This window comes from Fukomys damarensis, unplaced genomic scaffold (genome assembly GCF_012274545.1).
Source record: "Fukomys damarensis isolate Sample0158 unplaced genomic scaffold, DMR_v1.0_HiC HiC_scaffold_20, whole genome shotgun sequence".
Lineage (NCBI taxonomy): Eukaryota > Metazoa > Chordata > Mammalia > Rodentia > Bathyergidae > Fukomys > Fukomys damarensis.
This window is the reverse complement of record NW_022900932.1, coordinates 15,107,429-15,127,161: the sequence shown is the minus strand read 5'-3', so window position 1 is coordinate 15,127,161 and position 19,733 is coordinate 15,107,429. Positions and strand designations below refer to the sequence as shown.

The 19,733-nt window shown below is 41.4% G+C and overlaps 1 protein-coding gene across 5 annotated transcripts in view; it reads left to right on the top strand.

The window, feature by feature from the left end:
- Nucleotides 1-19,733, top strand: part of Lrmda (leucine rich melanocyte differentiation associated) — a 1,009,463-nt gene that overhangs the window by 987,342 nt on the left and 2,388 nt on the right. The window lies entirely within an intron of this gene.

Sequence of the window (19,733 nt, the reverse complement as noted above, 5' to 3'; positions counted from 1 at the left end):
CCATGTGTGTGTGTGTGTGTGTGTTTGTGTGTGTGTGTGTGTGTGTAAAGAAGAAAGCACTGGCTAATAATATCGATGTGGTGAAGGAACGATGGTCTTTCATTTTTTTTTCCCCCGCTTTAATTGAGTTTATTGGTACATTTTAGGGATACAGTACAGTTACATTCATTATTGGGATCCTGTACCTCTACATGACAGGTCTTGATTCTCATTTTTTCCCCTTACTCCTGCCCTCCCCTAACCCCCTCCTCCCCTCCCCATCTACAAACACTTTATTTCCATCTTTTCATTATCTCACATTTTTTTCTTTTCCCTTATTACCCTTCCCCTACCCATCCCACCTTCCCTACACCTTTAGCTCCTTCCCATTTCTAAATGTCAGTAATCTTATTAGATCTTATGTATTATTGCAGATTATTCACACCCCAGAAACTATTCGGTATTTACACATGTGTGCCGATGGTCTTTCATTTTAACTGCTTTTCTTTCAACAACTGATTGCTGTTTGGGAAAGACATATTGTCCTGATAGGATCTCAGTTTTTGCTAGTTTGAGAAGCTTAATTTAAGTAGATCACCTGAGAAATCAGGAGAACTGATGGCACAGAAAATTCACATGGATTTGACCTGTTCCTGGGGTCATTACTCTACAACGAACAATACATATGTTAACAGAGTCTTTTCTTCCAAAATTATTATCATGCAAATTTCCAAATCTTCATAAAAGCCAAAGAATGGAAAGCAAAACATACATTCATTATTGACTTAGTTCACTCGAAGTATTTTGATGCATTTTTCTCTTTCTGTATCTGTGAGTCTGCATAGGTATCTACACATTTTAATGAAATATTTAAATCAACTTACTTTAGCCAGTGTTAAGACTTTCATCTCATATGAAAAAAAAAGGCCTTAGACCAACAATACCAATATCATACTTAAGAAAATTAGCATTAATTCGAAGGTATTACCCAACACACAGTCTATTATAAATTTTCCTCCCTCTTCCCAATGGTGTTTAACTGGTTTTCTTTCAATCTGGTATCCAGTCAGGCTTTACACAGTGTATGTGATTAAGTCTTTAATTTAATTCAGATATTCAGATCACCCAAGGAAACCACCTCCTGTGTTCTTTTCCTGTCACCTGGCACAACATGTTCTAGTTCACTCTGTCTATTTCTTGCACCACAACCTGAATTGTCCATTTCTTCAAGGAGCCTTGGTTATTCCTATTAGCAGAAAATGTACCAAGAGTTCCACACCTAGGCATACACACATACTCATATTTCAAAACCATAATTTCTCAAAGATCCCTCCAATATGGCCTCTCCTCTTCCACTTTTAATTTTCTAGGAACTCCATAATAAAAGTCTATACATTGATTGGCTTAAAATAACACAAGTTTATTGTCTGACTGGTGTACTCAGAATTCTGACCTGTATCTTCAGTGAGCACTGGCAGGGTTGCATTTTTATCTGAAGACTGGGGGAGGGGACCTTGTTCTCTCACCTTTTCTGTCTTCTGCAGACTACACCATCCCTTGGCTCCTGCGCTCCTGGGCTTTTCGTGATCTTCAGAGCCCATGATATTGTGTCTCTCTGAACATTCCCCCAGGCTCCCTCTCAATGTCCCTCTCTGAACACAGCTTAAAGACATCTCCCCTCAGAAGACAAAAGACATAACACTAACAACCATAAGCCTACTATGTAGGGCCAGGGATTTAGCTCAGTGGCACCATGCATGCCTGTCTCTCAAGAGCAAAGTCCTGAGTTTGATTCCTGGTACCAAAAAAAAAAAAAAAAAAAAAAAAAAAAAAAAAAAAAAAAAAAAAAAAAAAGAAAGATAAAAAGCCTACTATGTAGAAGTTAAGATTTCTTTGCAGTTCTTTTGGTCCCCAGAGTATGTCTCATTCAAGTGTGGAACTAGACTATGTTCAAAAACTATTTCTTTGTGTAGTTGTGTTATCAACTCAATACATAATGAAGTTAATTTTTTGGTTTGTTTTCAGTTTGGGGGTTTGTTTTTCTGTCATTTTTAATCTTTTTTATTTTTAATTGTACAAAATATCTGAATATATAAAGAGAAATTTTCAGAGAAGTCTTGATTCTGCCCAGATCCCTAAACTGTTTCTACCCACTTAATAAACAGTCATTAGGTCCAATGTATTCTTCTTACGCTCTTTTTGAAAAGCACTGATGAGTGTATTCAACTTATTTTTACTTCATTGTTACCCCAAAGTTGCTAAGTTTATACATTTATTTGCTCATTAAACTTTTACTTAGCACTATATACTTCATATATGCATATGGATAAATAATATACACATACACACACATACCTCTGTAGTTGGAATGTTGAACAGATCAATTATCAAATGCTGTTTATACACTTTCTATATTGTTTAATTTGTTACACGAAACATGTATTCTACTTGCAACTTATCACATCTAAAAGTGAAATACAAGGAGAGAAAATATCTTCTCGGTATGGCTTCTGTCCACCCCTTCACTCCACAAAACAGAGCCAGTCTTTTGTTTATGTTTGCATAGTATGTTGTACCTAACAGTAGTACAGCCACTTTTGTCACGATTATTTTTATTTGACAATCATTTCCTTTTCTGACCTTTCAATTCCTCAGATATGGAAAGTTTCTTCCTTTGTTTTCTCCTTCTTTGTGTTTTTGGGTATCATTGATTGTGCCTGGAACATGATGTTTCTCCACTTATTGACTTATTCAGTTGGTCTATTTAATAATTAATGTCTTTTTGGAAAAAAAGGAAACCATCTTTATGTTCATCAGAGAACTAGTTGCTTCTGAGAAAAGGTTGGAAGGTCAGGCAGAGAAAATAAGCAGTGATGATTTTACTCTACAACTGAAACTCCAAGGAAGGCAAGAAGGTATATGAGGGTTGTGGGTATTCTAGGAGGGAGGAGGATGGACCTAGAAAAGGAAAAGAGGGGCATAGACAGAACGGGGCCGCATCACTGTGTCAGCTATGTGAACAAGCGCAGCACAGAAAACCTGCAGAAGGCCTCAGGAAGAAGAAATGGCTCTTGAGAGAAACCCCGGACCAGAGGTGGTCACTAGCACACCAGCCCTGAGCCTCAGTCTTGTGGTTCCACTTCTGAGCTGATGTAACCTTTCTCCGGGCTCCTTGAAAGCCGGTAGGGGCTCCCACTGTAGGCAGGGCAGGGAGAGAGCGGATCTCTCCTTTCAGAGCTGTTCAAAGTGGGACTACTGATGTCAAGACTGAGTGTTCATCTTTGTCTTTCTTGACCTCCTCAGTCAAGTCAGCTGTGTCTGTGGAAGTGCACTGTTCAGGCTCAGAGCATTGTTTTAATTTAAAATCAATAAGAAAAGTGAGCCAGCAAGAGGCACAGACTGATTAAGTGCTATCTGTATAAAGAGGTTGATCCTCTGCCATGTTTCTGTTGAAATCCTGAGAAATATGAAGAGGATGGAGCAAAGTGAAAACAGATTAAAAATTATGTCTGATACCAAAATGCATTAAAGCAACTACATCTTTGACAGGTAATCAAAAATGGTTGACTTCTGAGTTATGGCTCGGCAAAATGATGCCAATGTATTCACACACACACACACACACACACAAAATAAACATTTGTATGATTCAATTTAACAGAAAAATTATGTAACAGTGCACATACAACCATCCACTTGCCTGCATGCAGCATACAAGCACACAAAATATGTAACACACATGTACACACACACTTCTGAAGTTACTCCTGAGTGTCACTGGAAAGCCATAACTTTTCCATCTGCCAACTTATTCCACACTTTTGTTCTGATGAAAACACAGCAGTAGAAGGGGAAATCTCTTCATCAGAAAATTCAGTGAAAAAAAAAAAAATCCCAAGACATTGTCATGTATTACTGGTTATTTTTGGTGGTTAAGAGAATTATTTGAAAACAAAGAAAGCTTTCACAAAGCCTCTAAAATACAAAAGACTTAATAACATTTACATCTGTGTATCAGCCATGTCTGTAACACAAGTCATGAATAACACATAAACCAGAGCATGGAAAGAACAGAAGTGCTCACACATCATATAAAATCCAACCCACCCCATCGTTGGTGGAATCAAATACACAGCAGGAGGGGTTCCAGTTGATACACACACAGTATAGTCACTGGAAATGAAAACATATTAATTATGTTCCTTAAGGTTAGGCAATAAATAGCAAGATTCACTAGACCTGTCCAATTTCTCTGTTGAAAATCTGTATCAAAAGTGCATCACAAGTTGCATCTTTGTGTTTCTTAAGAAATTGCAGAACCAAGTGTGCCTGTGTTTTACTTTTCATTTAAATGTGCACTTGTGGCTTAGCCCTGACTCCATGCTGTGCTGAAAATGGAGGAAAGTTGGCTTGCCTGAAGATGGATCCTTGTTACATGTAACTTAAAAAAAAATTCATTGTTAAGCAATGATATTTAAAACAATACCTGTCTGACTCCCAATAGCAAATGTGGAAATCCACACTGCTATGAGATTAGCTGAATAGCATCCAAATCTTGAGCCGATGCCACATGTTTCACAGAGAAGGCAATCCTTTCTTAGCCATCTGATGCTTCAGTTTGGAATCGTACATTCCTGGGTAAGTTCATTTGGTTTCTGCCCACTGCCAGGGATATTCCAGACAGCCACGCACGCGTGAGAAGTCCTCATAATCTGCCCCACGACTGTCCTAGTGCAGAAGGGAGAACGGGAGGGCCATTTGCGTTTGATGTTTATATTTATTCTTTAAGTCAGGTGGTTGTTTTTTGTGTCCAGGAGTTAGGACATATCAGAATAGTTTTAATCTTAGAACGGCACTTTTTGTTGGTTAGCATTCGTTTGAGAGTTTATTTCCCTCTCCTGTCCACTCGTTGTTTCGTCTTCTCTCTCTGGGGCTTGCTCTTTTGATCTCAGACCTTGGCACACAGTTTATGACAAAGTTTAGAGAGAGCTCTGTAAATGTCGCAGGACCCCTTCTTCTTCGTCTCTTATGTGTCTCATTTCAGTAGGAAAATTCAAGTACTTCCCAGTCTTCGCTGAAGCAAAAGGTTCATAGTCATCTCTTCTTTATGTACTATAAATGCTCGATTCCTAAGGATAGTGTTTCAGGGCAAATTGAGTGTAATTGCTAAATCGTAGTCATTCTCATTTTAAATGAGTAACACCTCCATTGTCCCTGATGCTTCTGTGTGTGTGTCTGTGTGTGTGCGCACATGTGTGTAGCTGCGAGCTGCAGTGAGGAGACCTAGGCCAAGGGGAAGCTACAGCCGTCCCATCCCCTAGGAGTTTGCACATTTACGCATTTGGGCTTTAAATGTTGTGCCACATCCTGAGCCTTTTAGGTGCTGCAGATTATGTATAATAGATGACCTGCATTTACAAAGATGTGTGCTATACAGATGTAAATGTTATTATAGCTTTTATATTTTATGTTCTTGTTGAAAGATCATTTTGTCTTTGAATAATATGGCTGTTCAATTTTTTTTGGAGGGGAGGGGGTTATCTTTAAAAGAGAATATGAAATGGATATTGCACATCATATATTTCTTAAAAGTAATTTGGAGTTTTAGGGTCTGGGATTGGGGCTGACTGATACACTGCAGCGATGAGATATAACCCCTGGAAAATAACAGCACCAGCACAGGCCTGCATCTGTCTAACCTCATAATTCACTTTCACATTGGATTATGAATGTCTGCGCTCAGTGAGTCTATCTTCCCTTTAGGTATTATTTCAGCCCTTTGAGATAATAAGAAAAGTTTAATTGCGTTGTTAATTGATTTTTTGCACAACATTATTACCTTGATTGATTGCGGAGTTGATGAAAATGTTAGACACAGGCAGCATGGAGTATCAGCCGGGCAAGGAGTAGGAGCCTTGTGGAGAATAGATAACCTTGATGTTAAGAGCTATATCCTTCAGATATGTCTTCCCTTGACATATTGATGGCCCTTGAAAAGGGAAAAGCTGATTGTATGCAGAATGCAATCATTAAACCCACTTCAGCTCGCTGTTGATTAATTTGTTTTTTCCTGAAGGATCTCGTTATAGGGAAGGCCTCACTTGTACCAACCGCAGCCATTTTCTAGGTCCCAGGCTGTGTTTAACCCTCTAGGTGGAAAGAAATAAGGAGGCTGACCTGACCGAGAGAGGAAGATCGTCTTTGCCTGTGCAGAGTGTGCACTTGATACTCTGCAGCATCCTTATCCCCCGGAACACTCCATTTCATCCACCACAGTGCTTATTTCCCTCCAAATTATCAATTCTTTAAAATGCCAGCTCCAAGGAGCCCTTGGTTGAGACCTGGGATAGATGAAACATTCAATTCAGAATGCCAAGGAAAGTTTATTCACTAGGCTTCCAGCGGTGTCTGAAGAAAGACTGTGTTCAGGGGCTTTTGTTACAGATTAGCTAAAACCTTGCATAAGCTAGCTGTCACGACTGGAGATTTGGGTCTTTGGTGGTGTGTTTGTTTTTGTTTGTGTAGACGGATGTGTTAGCTTTCTGTCACTGTGACAACATACCTGAGATGATCGACTTCTAAGGAGGAAAGGTGTATTTTCACTCGCAGTTTGGTAGGCTCCGTTCTATACTCAGTCAGCCCTGATGTTTTTGGACCTGTGACCAGGTGAAACATCACGGCAGAGCAAACCATTCACCTATTACCAGATATGAAAGAGAAAGAGAGAGTCAGGAAGGGCTAGGGTCCCAACAGCCCTGGAAGGGCAGGCTCCCGGTGACTTGGCTGCCGTCTGCGGGACTCTATCTCCTACATGTTCTGCTACCTCCTAATAATGCTGTAAGTTAGCCCAGTATTTAGCACATAATCCTGTGGGGGACGAACTGTACAAGGGAGATAATAAGAAGGGGATTCTGGACATAGTTGATTATATTTTCAGTTACTCTTCTCCCTGACCTTGTATGACTCCTTCCTAGAAAAAAATTACTGAAAGCTGTCATCGTTTTTACAATATCTGGGACCATCTTGGTAATACAGACAATCAGATTGGTTGATCCACTGGCTTATGGATTGATAGAACATATTCTGCCCTGCTTCCTTCCCTTCACTGTACCAGTTATTACCCAACACGGGGTAGAAACTTAGAGGGTTGGCCTATGAGAAAAGCAGTTGGCTTTGCCAGCTATCGAGGGTGGCAGCTCATATTCGAACAATAATTCTAGAAAGCCTTCATCTTCTGGAGTGAACAGGTGACTCGGTGTTCTCCTCATTCGCTTTAATGCTTATTCCTCACAGCCCACTCTTCTGCCTTCTTCCTCTCTGTTCTTAATGGATGCGCTCAATATTCTTTTAAGCTATTTAAAATTGTGTAGCCTCTCTGGAGGCCTATCAAAAGTTTATCTTCCTGGAGTCCCGATCCCCTGGAGGAGAGAACTTGTAGAGGGAAGAGAAAGAGTTTAAAATTGCCACAGCCACACAACACACTGTGGAGAAAGTATCCATCTAGGACCCAAGGCACAGTCTCTCCTGCTTGCCCCACCCCCTCTGTTCTGAGTCTTTCTTCTTCTGAACTAACCACTGGCGCTCGGGGAGTCTAATATCCACAGAGCCTTGGCCCTCAATTACCGTAATGGCTTATAATGAGATTTTGGCCAAGTAGCAGGTAGCAGGTTATTACTTCCTGCTCAGCGTGGGGAATGTCTACACTGTTAATTTGTGTTGCTGAATGTGGCTCAGAGCTGGGCATCAAACTGTCAGAGCCAGATGTATTCTATTAGGTGCAAGGCTCATACTGGCCCATGGGCAATTTTTTTTTTTCCAATATGGAGGTGTGTTAACTCACCACGGGGTGAATCCTGACAAATTCAAGCCAGACAAATAAAAGGGGTAATATTCTAAGCCATCAAAGAAGTATGTTCCAGGGACAGATAACACCTGGTATCTCCCACTGTCACCGATGTCTCTCTGAACAGGGTCATTCTATGGATAGGCAAAAAGTAAACACACCCCTCTTAATGCTGCTGGCAAGACTCTGGGGCCTTCATTAACTTTTAGCAAGACTGACCCTAATGAAGGTCCTTATAATATGCTCTTCTACTATTGACTTTGTCTTTATTTTGGGAGGGGATACAATAAGTTCATATTGTTCCTATAGTTATTTCCGCTATTAATTCTTATTTAACCTAAAGTGACTTATATTGACATATATAATACATATTCTCTTTTTATCAACACAAACTAAAGTTTGAGTAATTAAAGGCCAGAAACAAATGAAAATATTTTTGGCACTTGGTAATGTAATTTGCTAGTGCCCAAGAATTATGTTATGCTTTCTGCAATGATATAGACGTTACATCAGTCCATATTTTTTGTAATGCAAACTTCTTGTAGTTAGATCACATATCAGCAGATTCCCCCTCTTTTTGTTGAGACAGCCATTTAGAGAATCCAAGAATTAGGAAAGATTATGGTAATATCAGTACCAGAGTAGTTTGTTTGGATTCTAATGAGGGGCAGATGGAGGCTGGACCACTAAGAAGCTCCTTCCCACCGATCCTTGCAGGTTTGGAATGATGACAAACCCAGTTGTTACCAGGTCTGTTGGATTTTATTTGAGAGGTTCTGTTTTTGAAGCCCGAAGAATTAAAAGAAACAAAGCAACTTGTCTTTATTTTCAATGACTCTCTTGAGAAATTTCAGCCTGAGGAACCAGACAGAACTGTGGATGTTTTCCCCCTTTTGATGTGAGCTTTCTAATAGGAACAGATCTGAAACCCAAAAGCGAATTTCTGCTTGAGACCAAAGCCAAAATTCCCATTCAAACTCTGCAGGAGAACTTTCACTGCTCAGATTTGTTCATATAAGATCCTATCAGTTGAGAGAGAATCTAAAGACTTTCTGGAAATTTTTTTCTACAAGCTTTGTTTCTCCTCTTATACTTCATAAATCATGGTTTGCTGGTTCAGTTTTCTATTTTACTTATCCAAAGCTTCTTTTCTTCTGTTAATGTTGTCTGCACCTCATTTGAATTTAAGTTTTCATGGCTTTTTGCTTTGCTGTAAAGAGCTGAGTAACCTTTTATTGTTGCTGGTATTTTTTGGGGGGGCACCATTTTTTTTCTGACAGTAATTGGGGAGAAAATAAAACCTCCATTTGCCAAAACTCAAAACAAGACCATTAGTTGGCCATATTTTTAAAAAATCCTTCAGTAGCCCAATTTTTACAAGAATAAAAATTAGCCTTCAAGGATTTACTTTTTGCAACAACAACAAAAAGGGTGAAGTTCCTTTACGTTGTCCTAGAAAGGTGTTTCTTTTTCTTTCTCCTTTTCTTGAGACAGGGTCTCACTGTGTTTCCTGGGTTGGCCTCAAATTTACAACTCTCTAGCTGGGGATTTAGCTTAATGGTTCCAGAGCCTGCTTTGCAAGTGCAGGGACCGGAGTTCAATTCCCAGTACCAAAAAAAAAAAAAAAATTTACAACTCTCCTGCCTCAGCCAAAACAGAGTGGGTAGGACTATAGCCCTGCAACGGTATTTCTTAAAGGTGGTCCCCCAGCATCACCTGGGAATTTGCAGAAATGCAAATTCTAGGCCCTAACTTAGACCCATTAAATTAAAAACTCTGGGGATGAGATTTATGTCTATTTGATGCAGAGGCAAGTCAGAAAATTACTATCTATGCCCAGTTCATCCCTGTAAATGTTCAGGATACATGGTGAACTACTGGAATTCAAGGAGTAACCTGAGATCTTTTCTTTACTCCACAACATACAAAACATAAAACAACCTACTGAGTACCTACTATGCCCCACAGGCTTAACACTGTGTGGGTGAAAAGCTGTTATCTTCACCCTGTTGAATTTTATATGAACAGAAGATCCTGAGACCTTGAGAAATGCCACAGTCTTGCCAGCCCACACAAACTTTCTATCATCCGTGTGTAGTAAACAAGAATGCTCACTATGATGTCCCTGGTAAGAGAATGAAACTGACTTTGGTTTAGATAGTTTTATGTGAAAGAGAAAACTCACAAAAGGTCTTTTGTTGACTGTGAGTTAATGGGATAATTTCATTAACTAGAACCCAAGTTTCCCCTAATGGCTAGTCAATTATGTGACTGTTAATACTGGGCAAGTCTAAAGGAAGAAAAGTGTGTGAGAGTCATGTTTTACTTGCTTCATTGACCACTTGAGAGGCCTCTTAGCAGAAAGAGAACCACGCCTGGACCCAGTTTAGCCCAGAGACCCAGGAACTCCAGTTTTTGTTTATTCCTTTCCCTGATTGAATCTACTCATTTGTTTTCACTTTCCAAAAAAATTCTAAAAGACAGTTTCTCAGACTGCTATATCTTTCTTGCTGTTTTAAAAGAGAGAGGTTTGAAATCTCTGAAAGGCACAAATATCTCTTTCTGTTAAAGGGAGGTAGTTATTCATTCCTGTGTGTGTGGAAATAGTTATTTGGCCCATGTGCCAGAGAATGAGAGGGACCAACTGAGAATCACCCAGCAGCTGCAACTATTATTATATTTTCATTAGAGTAGCTTCTGCCCCTCTCTTTTCTGATAGAAATTGTTTAGGTACTCTGTGAGGGAAAACAAGGAAACAAGGGTGGGTTTTAGGCAATGAAGGCCTTAAAGAGAGGTGAACACTAATTTGTATGTATTCTCAATTCCTTTATTTTCTTTCTGTATATTTTTGACTGCCAAATAATGGCACTTCCATGACATTGGATGACATTTTTCTTTTTGGACTTCCATGGCTAAAAATGATCTTGTTTTGCTAAGAAACATAGGGGACCTGACTTTGCTTACTTGTCTGAGTGGGTCTTTACACTTATGCAAGTGATATGCAAAAATAGCTACCCTCTGAGACTGGAAGGTTAACTAGAACAATTGAAAGTAAAGAAAATCAGTCCCTGAAATAAAGGGACCTTGAATCCGAAAGTGTGTGTAGGGGAAGCGTTTGGTAGCATCATTCCCAGATAGCCTTCCACCCAGACTGAGTAAATGTGACATATAGATCATTACAGAACCTATGATTGGCCACCAAAAGCACAGTGTGGCTTTAAGGGCCCTCACTGAACAGTTTGCCGCCATTTATTTATTTATTTATTTTAAAGCAAGCTGCTGGGTTTTTTTTTTTTTTCCCTAAATTCATGCTGCCCTCTAGTGGTAATGGTCCATCTTCCGCTGAAAGTGTTAATAAATGCAGCGATCGTGGTGGATAAGGTAGAGGGGTCAGCTTTTTGCTTCCTTTTCTCTTTGCTATCTGAGGGATTTCAGAGTTCCTCGGTCAAAAATCAAAAGAGAAACATGAACTCATCACATTTGACTGTCTGTTCTGAATGACATCCGGTTTATGGCCTGTCTATCCCTAGACTCCGCTGAGCCAAACTTTATGAACCTCAGCTGATTAGCATAGGATCTCAACTTGCACTTTGGAATCCAGCCCATTTCAAATCCATTAAGCTCTCCTTCAAATACAGACAGGGGGAGAAGGAAACAAACTTCACACTGGCCTTGCATTTCACGTTTCTGTCCTTGAGAGTTTAAGTAAGAATCAGAGTAAGTCATGTTGCTGGTAATCTTTGAAGTTCTCAGGAGACTTCTGATTCCTGTGAACAGGACTGAACAAATAAATACCATGTTTCAAAATCAGGCTATAAAAGTAAAACTTCTGTTATTGACCTAACGGCAATGTCCATAATTCAGAGATCTTTCCGGACTAGAGAAGTCCAGAAGTACGGGTCCTGGTATTGTCATTTTAGAGAAAATGATTAGAACCACTTTTTCTGCTCTGCAAAGTGAAGGACTTTTGTAAAATGGGAATCTTTAAATTCTGTCCTAGCTTGACAAATCTCTAATACAATAACCACCAAAATTACCTTTAAAGAACAATTTAACATTCTGCATATAAACTTATTAGGGAGTATCCTTATAGAAGAGTATAAGTAAAAACCATTCCTTATGAGTAATAAAGTGTCTATAGCAGAGTATAACTAAATAATTGCTTATGCAATGAAGAGTAAAGACTTTTTTGGCCTTCATTTTTATTTAAGACAAAAAATGTAATCTGAGAATAAAAATGAAAACAAAACGTGGATTGTTAAGACTTAGCAGTTTATTTTTGAGGAGAGGGTAGTTGTTGGAATAGGAAATATTAATGATGGGGTCTGATTTCTCCCATTTATAATACGGTCCTGTTTCAAATACAACATAAGGGTCTAGTGGGCCCACTTTGCATCCGATGTTCTGTACTCCATTTCTGCTTATCTCTCACTACAGTCAATACAAAGAAAAAAGGAAATTAAAACACACTGACATTTGAGCAAAAGCGAGTTGACTGTTCTCTGTCCAGGATTCTCATAAGGAAAACATCTGCCACCAGATCGCTTTAATCTCCAGGCCTCAGCTTTTCTCGATGCGGAGGGGAGCCTGCATGGTTCATCATGCCTGAAGGACCATGGCATCGGCTGCCTGGGCACAGGGTCCCAGGGCTTAAATGGGGAGCAGAACTTACGGTTGAGAGTCTAGCCCAGTACCTGAGAGTTTCTTGCACTTGGACCAGCCTTTCTGTTTTCCACCAACAGATTACAGATTATGTGAGGGGAAACTTGCCCTACATTTCCTCCTCTCCCACCTCCTTTTCTTCTGAATGACAAGCCTCATTTCAGCTGCTCTCTGGGAGCCCAGAGTGTTTTGCACTGGCTCTGGTTTATCACGTGTCAACTTGTCTACCTACTCTCATCACATTTGTCCAGCTCCTCCGTCTGGGGAGTGAGTGTCCTCCCTCTGCCTGCCTGTCCCATCCCGTTCATAGTGGCCCAGATCTTTTCCCTGCTACCTGGTTTCCTTGACTACAAACACAAGGGTGTGACTTGACGGTACCCAGTGTTTGTCTGAGCAGGAGTGAGCTGCTCCCTGACCTCCCACCACGCCTCCCAGGAGGGATCTTAACACTGGCCAAATGGCCTCTTCTCCATGGAGTCAGCTTTGTGGCCTTTGTGTCACCTATCTTTCAGGACAGGGATCCATCCTAACCCTTGAATCAGGGGACCATTCTATGTCATTCTGTGTTTCCTTTGGAGGTTTTTTTAGGGGGGTGTTTGTACTTATAGAACACAGCATGTCACAACCTCACAAGGTGGATCCTGTTCTGCACCCAAAGCATTCACCCCTGTGCTGTATCTCATGGTAGGAAATGGAAAAAAAAAAATGACCGTTCAATGATAAACATTCCTAGTAGAAATAATCACCTTGAAAGAAAACTGACAGCCACTGAGCCTCCACACATACTGATCCAAGATTTATTATTTTAGTGTATTGGAATTACACAAATTCATGAGGAGGAATTAGGCTTGGTTGAAATAATGAAAACAAAATACGATTGAGATGAACTAAAACTACACACAATAAAATGTATTGGGTAAGCTTTCACAGAAGACTTATATCTTCCTATTACAATTTAGAGCTGGAGTTTTACTCAAAGAAACAGGACTCTGAAAACTGAGTGAATCTAAAAAGAATTCAGGTGGTATCATTGATAAACGTTGATATTTGGCCAAGGCTGATTGAGGAATTTAACCTTAGGGTAAAAATTACATGGAAAACAATTGATCTCACTGACAATAAAAATGAAAATGTTAAAGCCGGGTGTGGTGGTGCATGCCTGTAATTCCAGCACTGGGGAGGCTGAGGCAGAAGGATCACTGTGAGTTCGAGACCAGCCTGGGCTACATAGTGAGTTCCAGGTCAGTCTCAACTACATAGTGAAACCCTGTCTCAAGAAACCAACCAACCAACCAACCAAACAAACAAACAAACAAAAAACACACAAAAAAAACCCAAAACAAAAACAAACAACAACAACAACAAAAAATACCAACCGAAGAATGAAAATGTTAAAGTTAAAAATGGTTTGACTTTGCATTTAAAAATTAATTAAGGAGTTAAACTGGCTATACGGAGTTTGCTGTGAATAACTAACACTTTCACAAAGGAAAACTACCAGAGTGGTTTACATGTTTGCATTTATAAGTCAAGCATCTCTAGGGTTAAAGTAACAGACTCCCAAATGGCCGCAGTGTGAAAGTTCAGGGCCAGCTTAGCAGAGCAGAGACCTTTCCCACCCAACACCTGTCATGGGTTGTTTTGTTGAATAAAGAAGAAGCAGGAAGCATGGTCGGAGGTAGCCACTGCACTGTTTAGCGAGGATGTCAGCAGTGTGTTGCCCACTTGTGGTGAAGATATCAAGAGCCCTAAGAGACACTTTTGGGCTTAGCAAATGTGATGGCAGCCCTGGCACTCCTTTTTAATCCAAGCTGCTGGGGCCACCCCAGCATGTTTGCCTGTAGTCATTCTCCACTGTTTTAAGAAATCTTACTTTTTTTGCCAGTCTAATGTCCCCTGGATCAGGTATAGAGCCTGTTTCACTTTCAACCTGAGGTTTCTCAGTGGGGCCCACAGAGGGAGGACAGACATGCCTGGCAGGCTTTGTCTTCCTTCCACAAAAACTTCTAAGCAACCCCTTTCCTGAGACTTTTTAAAGCCTCTCTTCTATTCATTTTGCCTTTGTATTTAAGTAGCTTACACTGAAGCAGGATCTGGTGCTCAGAGCTTGTAATTCTGCAGGGTCCCATGAATCCTGCTTGGTGTCCACTGCAGAGCTGATAACACAGCATACAGCTGACCCAGGGGCATTGCTCCAGCCCCTTCTTGAGAGCATAAAACATGGGTGTTTATTCCTTTCTACTTCGCGGTTTACTAACAGCCTGTGCATGAAGGCTGAGGCATGTGCTTTCTGGGGAATGTCCCTTTCCAGGGTATGAGGGTTACAGCTTTTAAGGCTGGATGATAGTGTTCATTTCACTTCTCTCTCTCCAGTCAGACACTACAATTGCTTTGTTTTCTCGGGAGAGAAGTGCACAGCACAGAACACCCTTATTTAGAAACTCAAGCTGCTACTTTTTGTTACTCTGCCTCCCCTGCTTTAAAGGGCACATACTTATCTCTATATCTTTTAAAAACATTTCAAAGGTCTGAAGTCGTACCAGAGGTCAAAGTAGGAGCGCACAACAGTGGAAATTCCTAACTTTGTGCATTCTGGATTTTTCTGTGCCTACATTAATGATACAAATCTATTTAACAGATATTTATCGGGCATTTCCTCTGTACTAGTTTTAGGCAATGGGTACCATAAATGTAGAGAGGAGAACATTACAGGAATGACATGTGTATGATATGGATTGGTGTCCCATGGAAACCTATTCCAGAGCCTTCCATGTGGACCAGGAGGACATTTCCGATGCACTTCACTTCTGTGTCACTGGACCCATCCACCTCTATGCAATATTGGCTTTCTACAGAGGAGGGAGGATCCTAGTTCTGCGCGTTCTTCTGTGGATTAGAGCTCTCTGAGGTGTTCTCTGTCCCTTTCTTCTCTGTCTCCTAGTAAAACCGATACTTAATTTCTCTGGTTGCAAAGGCAAATTTATTGGTCCATCCTGCACTCATATCATCCAGTACATTTTCATATTTGTACATGCAAATTCTTTTTTCTTTTCCAGTACTAAAACATGAATGGCAGACCATTTGCTCTGCTGGTTAGGAGTCCATGCTGGTGACTTTGGAGCCATAAGCTTGTGTCAAAGCTGGTGGGACATAGGACAGTTAGTGGTCAGTGCTTCCGGCTGTGAGTGTGAAACACGTGGCTCACCAGCAGGTCAATAGAAAACCTTTCCTTGAGGACTGTGGTGTCCTACAGGGCTCCTCTGTATTCAGCCTATAGTATGGGGGTGTGGGCTGGATGGGTTTCAAGATCTGACTTAGTCCAATTCAAATGTGGGATCAGTTGACCATTGGATTTGCTTCCTTCATACAGTAATATTGGAAGTATGTCCTTATTTTCATAAGAAAAACATTTAAAAGTACTAAATCACCTATTTCAGAACTAAAATAGAGCTCACAGATTGTCTTTGTCCCCATTTTGCAAAGGCGAAACCAGCCCAGTGAGGCTAAGGGTCACATGGTCCCTGGTCACATGGCCATGAAGGGCAGGGCAGAATTTAAATACAGATCTCCCCTCACCTCCCCTACTGAGTGGAAATGGCTGCCCTGCAGGCCCAGCTAGACTCAGATGCAGTGCTCTACAAGAACTCCTTTCCGGGGGCACTCAGGATCCTCCCAGTGCAGCCTCTAAAATTGGCCCTGATATCACAGCCTCTCCTCCAAGAAAAGAGGCTGCTCCCCACCCCCTAGAGGCAGCGCCAAGGTCATAACTTAACCTGCATAATTAGAGCATCCATTCCTGAGGGGGGAAACATTGAGAAGATAAAGAGCCTCTTTAAAACAGATTCTTCCCAATACATTTTTTTCATAATTATAGCTTTAAGAGCTTATGGTGATGGGAAAGCTGGCTACTTAAGAAAAATTAGGAGTCTCATTTGGTAGGAGAGGATTCCCCAGGGGACAGCACGCTGTCGTTTTTCAGGGCCCCCGAGAAGAAACCCCTCCACAGACATCTGCACATTGGCCTGACACATGGCAAGCCTGCCTCTCTTATTATGACCAAAGCCAGATATTTTAATTAAAAACACTACATATGCCATTAAATGTGTTGTTCCCCCTCCAGCTCACAGACGTTAGGCGTTGCGGAGATACAAATAAGTGAATCCCTTGCAGATGTGGTCAGAAACCAAGGCCTCCTGAGTCACAACCAGCAGGTCCCCAGATTCTATGCACTATGCAGGCACGCTGTCCCTCTGTCATTTTCTCAGCATTCGCCATGGCGGGGGTGGGGGGGCAGAAGAAGAGCCAGGAGAGAGCAACCCATAATGCCCCCTACTTAATTTATGAGCAGAGCCTATTATTTCCCACATAACCTTCATGATAAATAAAAGCCCTGTGGGCCGCATGCAGGACTGTGCTGGGTTGTCCCCCGCTCCTTGTTAATGTTATTTACTTATTTTTGAGCACAAAAGTTGCCTATATAGGGTAATCACATTCCCACTGTGAGCTCAGGTAGGGAACTCAGAAAGGCAGTGCTTATTTAATTTAAACCATCAAAAAAAATGCTCTCATACAAAGATTTCGGCCCAATGTCACTGTCACTAGCCAGAGCACCTTTCTCCCCAGGCAAGTACCAATGGCTGGGTTTCATTTCCGGCTGCCAGGCCAGCCTGCACCTCCCGGGAGCAGCCCACAACTGAGCACCTTCCCTTGAAGGATTTTATTCAAGGTGACAGCTCCTCACACACTGGCCCTCTGATCACCTCAGGTAGCCAGGATATCAGTGGGGAAGAGTGTGTCCCTGCTGCAAAGCCCAAATTTAGATTGACTGAGGTTATCCTTAGGCCCTGTGACCCCACTGCTCCAACAGACCAAGGCTGCCAGGAACTTCACAGCCACAGTTTTGTAATGATGTCTGGGGAGAAGTGTTCCGCAGGGGCAGGCGGAGAAGACCCTGAGTGGTAGGGCACGATGTCAGCTTGCATTAGAGCAGCAGATAGCGCTGCAGTTTCCTTGGCATAATATGGCACTGGTATCTCTGTCAGGATCTCTGTTTTCTGTCACTGCACACAATCCTGGGCCTGTCTCGAGTCCTGACAGTCGCTTTTCAGATCAGGTTATTGCCGGCGCAGAGAGGAACTCAGCTTCCAACCATACAGCCCCTTTGTTTGAAGTCTGCCCTTTTGTCATTAATGCACTTGATGTCTATTTAAATCTGGCAGTGAGTGTGGTATCTGTTTTCCCGTCAAAAGATCATTGACAATATTAATACCACATGTCTTTGCCTCCTTTTCCTAGAGGTGACACCTAGCTGCGGTCTCCTGTATTTATCTGGCAGCCCTCTCTCACCAGGATATCTATAAACATTCTTGCTTCCAGGCCCAAAGAAACAGGGAAGTTCTTGAAGGACTTCTATCAGTGCCAAGCAGAAAGCAGGTCTGGGAATTTGGCTCAGAATGCATCCCGGCCTGGTCCACATTGCAGGAGCACCCTTCCTGCCTGTCGGGGAGATGAGAGTAGCAGTTCACCATGGAGAAAGGATAGAGAAAAGAAAGCTCATCCCTGGACACACTGGAGAGTTTGCTGAAGACAGGGCACTCCTGGGGGCAGTGTGTGTGCCTGCCTTCCACGTTTTTTGCTCAAGAGAAAGACTGTCTTCTTTATGGCATCTGACGACCCTATCCATTTCTTTTTATAAAAATCTGTTCCATCCTGATGCCAAAGAAAGAGACTAGTACCCTTTGGCATCATCCTTCCAGATTCCTGAGGGTTTATTTGAATCAGCACTGCCTGAGGCAGCCCCCTGTGGATTTTCCCATACCTCTGGGCACCCAGGCCAATGCTGTTCCTGGGGCAAACTTCACTGGCCCAGCCCACAGACCACCAGGGTCCTGGCATTGGTGAAAGTGTCAGCACAACACTGGACACTCCTCAGCACAGTAGAAGACTAGAGCTCAGTGCCAACAACAAGAGAGTTATTTAGGCCCCAAGACAAGAAGGGTCTCAATAAGGTTTCTTCCAAGTTCAGTACTTCCAGGTGCCAGACCAATGCTGAAAACCAAAAACTGAGGATTGGGGGCCAAGGAAAAAGCATGGCCAAGTGGGAAGAGTGCAGCACCATGACAACGATCAGGAGAATGTGGCCGGAAGTAATGAGAAGGGGCCACGGAACAAGGTCATCTGGTTCCTCGTCCAACTCTGAGAGATCCCGGGATCCCAGCAATTTCCAACTCTGCCCCAGTCCATCCAAGCCAGGGAGCGACTGTCCTACCCTTAGAAGTGTTTAAGAGTCACATTAATTCTTATTTAAAAGCAAAGTTTAAGGTTCTGTAGTGAAGAAGCAGCTCTGTTACTGTCACAAAAATATTTACCAGTTAAAAATTCTGTTAAGAACTGGCTAATTTGAAGTGCTGATTTATCCCAAATTAAGCAAGAAGGGAGCTTGCTTGTTGATTTCACACTCTCACAATGATGGGGAAAAAATCACGCATATAGGTAGTTATTTTCACAGACAGATTAGTGGCTTATGAATTAATGGTTTATGGATTTTTTTTGGTTCTTTTTCCCCTCTAGCTGGGTACATTTCAGAGATTCAAGTCCTATTAATACTGAGACAACTGCATCTAACTGAATTTTTAGTTCTTATAAAATTAGGAGGAAAAAGATGACAAAAGGCAAAAAGAAGTTATGCATATTTTCTTGGAAAAGCTGATTTTTTCCCATTTTCCCCCCTTAATAATCCTGCAAGGCTTTTTCAGTAGCTGTGTATTCGATGATTTCTTGTGAGAATTTAGAATTAATAATGAGTTGACTAGAAAGTTTAACCCTATACTAAGGATGCTTTTCATTCTTGCATTTTATACTCTCTTTGAATTCTTAGAGTAAGGCTGCTGAGATACAAATTACATAAAGGAAAATTAAAGATGAAAATGAAATATATTCTAACAAGAGAAGAGGGTCTGGGATGCCTGTAAGAAGAAGGCCCTTACTGTCAGGCCCTTGTGACCTACCCCATGGTATGTCACTAGTGCCACCACTGTTCCTGAATCATCTCTTAAGTGCTCAAAGAAAGGACTTCACCATCTGGGAAGATTGATCTCCAGCTTTTGCTTAGGCTGAGTCTACCTTTAAGCTTTTGGTTTTTCCATTTGTAGAAATTCTAGTGAGGAAACCAGGAGAGAGGAAAGGATTGTGTGCATTTGGGAGAAACACAGCCCCTTAAATGTGGAAATCATGCACAAAACGTTTTTTT